Source organism: Adiantum capillus-veneris, chromosome 28, assembly GCF_014529385.1.
Source record: "Adiantum capillus-veneris isolate H3 chromosome 28, ASM1452938v2, whole genome shotgun sequence".
Classification (NCBI taxonomy): domain Eukaryota; kingdom Viridiplantae; phylum Streptophyta; class Polypodiopsida; order Polypodiales; family Pteridaceae; genus Adiantum; species Adiantum capillus-veneris.
In genome coordinates, this window is record NC_140958.1 from 59,359,944 (window position 1) to 59,366,040 (window position 6,097).

Consider the following 6,097-nt stretch of genomic DNA (forward strand, 5'->3'; position numbering starts at 1 on the left):
AGTGAATAAACCTTGTTCCACAGAAGAATTACATGATAGTTATTAATTCTTCCTGAGTTCGATTTTATCGTTGTGGTGAGACCCGATAAAAGACATGTCATGGCGGATCATTTGTCTCGCATACCCAATGGTGAAGCCCCTACTGGAATCAATGATGAATTTCCCGATACTTCCATGTTCCTAATCGAGACCGTGCCTGAATGCAGTGAGAAGATTGTGAACTTTTTAGTTAATAGTTTTCCACCCAGAGAGCTTCGTAAGGATATAGCTCAAAATTATTAAAGGAATGTGAACCTTATTCTCTAATTGCATGAACTCTCTACAAGCTAGGAAAGGACGATATTCTTAGACGTTGTGCTCGTGAGGATGAGTATTTATACATACTGCAAGAAGCCCACATGGGTATAGCCGGAGGACATTTTTCAAGGGAACTAACTATTAGAAAGGTGTTGCAATCAGGCTATTGGTGGCCTACCTTAGTCAAGGATGCATCACTTTTTGCAAAAGGGTGTGATGAATGCCAACATTACATGATCCCACAATTAAAGGATAAGATGTCCTTACATCCTATTAAAGTGACTTAACCATTTGAAAAATGGGGTGTAGACTTTGTAGGCCCAATTAGTCCGACAGCCTGTAACACCCCATCCCAATATATTATTGTTGCGACTGACTATGTCACAAAGTGGGCAGAAGCTAAGGCGACACGCAAGGCCAATGCAAGGTCAACCGCTACGTTTCTCTTTGAGAACATTATTATGCGATTTGTTGTCCCTTTGAAATTGTGAGTAATAATGGTACTCATTTTATAAATGAAGTGATAAAGGAACTCACAACAAGCTTCATAGTATCCCACCATAAGTCAACACCTTATTATCCACAAGCAAATGGCCAAGTTAAGAGTACTAACAAGACTTTAATTTCTATCTTGACCAAGACGGTAGAGGCTCATCGCACACATTGGGATTTGAAACTAACATTAGCTCTATGGGCTTATCGTACTGCGTACAAGGTGGCTATTAATTGTACACCATTCAAGATGGTATATGGCCAAGAAGCAGTTATGCCATGGGAGTTTGTTATTCCTAGTCTTTGACAAGCTACACAAGATGGTTGGGATGCTAACCCTTTAGTTGAGCGTTTATATATCCTTGAGTGGTTAGATGAAGAGAGACAATTGGCTGTGCAAAATGCACTTGTGGAGAAAGATAGGAGAAAGAAATGGTTTGATCGTCATTTAAAGAACAAGGATATTAAGGTTGGGGATAAAGTCCTTATGTATGGAGTGTGTGACAAGAAGAAAAACTTGAAATTTGCTGAAAAAGAACCGTATAGAGTATGAGATATCACTCCACAAGGTACCATTCGTGTGGAAACTCTTGATAGAGTTGAAACCATTGGATTCCTCAATGGGAATAAATTTAAAAGATACTATGATCCTTTAAGCCAAGGGGAGCTATGTGCCCTCCATAAAGAAAGGTAGCCAACACACAAGCAGAATTGAAAAAGATATAAACTCAAGCTAAGGTTGAGGAGCGACAGCAACGTATTAGATGCCAACGAGAGGTCAACCTTAGAGCTACACATGCATTTCAATTTGAAACGGAGGATGATTGGTTGGACTCTGACACACCTCTATGATACTCTATTGAGTTAAATATCGCCTATGAAAAAGTGTTATATAACGCCTTATTAGACACAAGTGCTAAATATAATCTCCTATCATATGGAGTATGGTGTCAGTTAGGAAAGACATCTCTATCTGAGAGTACCATCCAAGTCAAGGGTATCAACAAGAAAAAAATACTATTTTTGGAACCTGGCACACTTCTGCCAGTTATGACAATGAGATCGTAGCTCAAGACGTTTTGGTCATGCTTGCCGGAACTATGGAAGGCATAAACCTAGGATGCAATTGGATGTTAGCGACCAAATGCACTATTGATTGGGGGATTGGGAATGTCACAACACAGGAACCAACTCTTAGCCCTGCCACTCAAGCGATAGTCCCTGAGATATCACCTCTTGAGGAAATACAACCCAAAACATTGCATGTCCAAGGGGTTGAACCATCTGTACTTATAGCCCAACCCTCTAGAGCTTCAACTTTGGTAGCTAAAACAAAGCATGAGACACGCAAGACTCATCGTAATATAATAAAGAAAACATACAAATGGGTCCCTAAAGCTTCTTTAGAGACCATTTTTACGCTAAAAAATAGAAGCTTTGTAAGAGACGCCCACTCGCTCCAAGAAATGTAAGAAAATGTTGCGTTGGATTCCTAAATAACTATTGGAAGCCCAAGGCTACTATGAAGGGATGATCAAATCTGAGTGCCTAAACGTAAATTGTGTTCTTACTTGTCACCTATAGACCCATGTGAGTCAAATCCTGTAACGATAATGCCGATTAAAGACCGTGGAAACGAAAAGATCACAGAATACTATACACCTAATCCGGAGCTAGTTTGGGTACCCAATTGAGAACGACTTGTATCGCTCGGCTCAAATATAGAAAAGAAATGAAGCTTCTTTCTCTTCATGAAGTTCTTCTACAGAACACAAACTTATTCACAACTTCCACCTACCACCAAAAATGTACAACAAAACAAGGAAAGAATAGCACCTCCATTTATGAATTCATCACCTAATACAACGTTTCAAGTAAAATCATGGGAGAGTACCTTACCACCCTTGCAACTAGATGAAACGCTTAGGGTGGTGGAAAACTATTGGTCAAAGTCTTCACTCTCATTACAACTTGGAACAATTGTTTTCAAAAGGTGACGACATTGTTCCAAAAGGTATGATCTACCCAAGGAAGGGGGGAGTGTTTGTTGACATCCATCATTCACTTGCTCCCCTCTTAACCTTCCTCCCCAACCTCTCAATCTCCCAATCTTAGGGAATGTATATATATAGCCCTATACTCGAGGAAAAAAAAAAGTAAAAGAGCAAGAGCCACCAAACAAAAATCTTGAAGCCTACAAATTCTAGTACATGACCCAAAAATCATAATAACACATTATGCACAAGGATACGACCTTTTGACATGACCCTTATAATATTTGCACACCAGCCAAAATCTATATGTGTGTACAGATGTGTCTAGTACGCTAGAGTCATCCACTCCTACCTTGGTTGAGAGGTACCCTCTTTGCTTTTCGCAAGTGTTTCACATAGTCTACTCGGTGCTTGCCTATGAATGGGATTTGGTAGATACACTAGCGTGTGAGAAAAATGTTGAGGAATTAGAATGGCCGATACGTCTCTTGACCACGACTGATTCCTACTTAGTAGAGAACGTCTCTCTGATTGCGCAAGCTTACCCTTTTGAGCAAGATGACTATACACGCCTAGTGACATTCTTAGTGAACATATGTGCATCTAATGATGAGGAAGATTTACATGATTACATGGATGGCATGTATAGTTTCACTGATGATGACTTTATTTTTCTTGATGATGATGAGGATAGGGGTTTAGACTTAGAGCTACCCACCATCTATACAATAACATCTTCCCTTGACCCTCTAGGGAGATGCAAATACTTAGGTTAGGGTTCTTTATGTTGTTTTGATTATGTTCAATAAAGGTTGGTACCTCTTTCCACTGATGTGCCTCCTAGAGATATTCCTTGTGTTTTCTAGTGTGTACAGAAACGCATTACAGTAGTTGGGATTTTGAAATTCATGCAATCCTTATCTAGTTCACTCTTCAAATCGAGCGTGATCATCAACACGAATAGGTGTTTCTTGTCCATTATCATTGCCTCTTGTTTTAGCATCCATGTTTTTCTGCTTTAACTGTGATTGGTAGCACAATATTCAGCACATTTTCTTAGTATTAAACATTAGATTCAATATATTTTTATGTCATAGTTCCTTGTCTAGGTTTATGAATCAAGAACTCTAACTAAGCTAGTTTGACCAAGATAGACATTATAGATCTTCTCTTAATACCATGGGAAATGCCTTCCTAATTGTCAATGGTTACTTTAGGTTGCAATGTGCTAGTGCTTTCTAGTGGGCTTAATCCCTCTTGACCTTTAGCTTAAGTATTATAAAGGGAGTTTACTATTGTGATGAGCTTGGGGAGGATAACAGTGTCAATATGACCCCCCAAAGTTACAAAATTGAAATGTAGTGAAAAACAAACAAACAAAAAAACAAATGTGCCAAAAATGTAAAATCTTAAGCTAGAAGAGAAATCATAGCTTGATTTGGTACTTCACTCACATGTATTGCCTACGGTACTAGAGCCCTAGAGGTTCCTAGTGTGGGGCTTTTCCTTGAGAAGCAAAAAGCCAAAGGCATACAAAATAAGCACACACGTCAAAAATTGATCAATGTGGAAAACACTTTGGGGGGTCAAACAAAGGGAATAATTCAGGCGATGATTTCATATGCAATTCCTTATCGTAGCTTAACTAGAATGTCTTCTAGGTATAGCCTCTAGTCAGTCCTCGAACATGAAATACTTTGCTCTCGCGATTAAACAGCTTAATTGACCAGAGAGAACTGAGAAGCTTACCCTAAACTTGTTTATTTTTTTACCTTTACAAGTGCTTATGCATTTGATTATGTTTAATGTTTACTGCTAAAAATTTGTCTAATATTCTGTTTCCAGTCAATTTGTGGGTCTATTCACTGCATATGCTTTTTAATTATATATGTTCTATGAGAATGCAATTTTTTGGTTGATTTTGCAGTGTTTGAAGAAAGCTAAAGACAATCAATCTTGAATGCTCTTCCACCTCGACGAACGGGCTTCACCTCACTAGCTTCCAAGGACGAAATCTACATCAAGAAGGGGGGCATGTTAACCACTTACGGACATCCTATCACCTTTGATGGACGCCTTATCACTTTATTTGAGTCATGGACCGGGCTTGTATGTCCTATAGTGCATAGGTGATCAACGATGAGAGGCGCACCACTTATCTCATTTTTACATTATTTTTGCTATGACCGGCCATTGTGGACGCCCATGTGTGAATGGCTCAAATTCATAGAAAAGGTCCATTTTGATCTAAAATCCTCATTCTAGAGGTGCATGCTAAAGAAGTGCTCTTGCTCTACCCTCTGCCTTCTTCTCCATCATGTGCTCACGAGTGTGTGTGTGTGTGTGTGTGAGAGAGAGAGAGACATAGAGAGAGAGAGAGAGAGAGAGTGTGTGTGATCAAGCATTGCGATAGCATCGGTGGCGATGAGGTGGTTGAGCACGAGCGCGGCGGTGGTGGCTCCCTCTTCTTTGCAGCACGGAATCCTTCACGATGGTAAGCGTAGAGCAGTGAGGGACACACCATTGGCCCCTTTGCGCTTGCTAGGATAGTCTGGTTGTGTGCTTGCAGCCATTCGGGGCTCGTACACAGTGTTTGGAAAGTCCCCAACCTCCGACACGTGCGGTAGAAGCACGCACCTATTCTATTGAACTCTCCTCCATAGGATAGTAGGGTGACGATCTTCTCCCAATTTGGTGCCATCAATACTGGAGCGGCTATGAGTGCTTTCTTCAATTTCTCAAATGATTCCTCACGCCCGGTCGTCCATTCAAAGGCTACTATAAATCTATACAGGGGTTGGGCAATGACTGCATACATACGTATAAACCTTCTGTAGTACCCACAGTGTCTCATGAAGCATTGTACCTATTTTGCATTTTGTGGTCTAGGTATTTAACCAATCACCTTGATTTTATCCAGATCAGTTGTTATCCCATTTTCTGAGACAATATGTCCCAAGATTCTACCCTAACTAACCATAAATATGCATTTTTCCGAGTTAAGACATATCTGGTAAGTCTTGCACTTCTCGAACACTTTTTTGAGGTGCTCGGGGTGTTCCTCTTTCAAGAGAGATGTACACATAAGCCATCCATGTAAATTTCCAAGAAAATCCTCAAGTAGTCCCTAAAGGCATGTACCATCAATTGCTGGAATGTTGTTGGGGCATTTGTCAAGCCAAAAGGCATCACCCTATATGCGTATAAACCCCATTACGTGGCAAATGCTATCTTGTATTGATCCTCAGGGGCAATTGCGAGTTGGTTGTAACCTAAGAACCCATCTACGAAAGAGTATGCCCATTTTCCTGCTA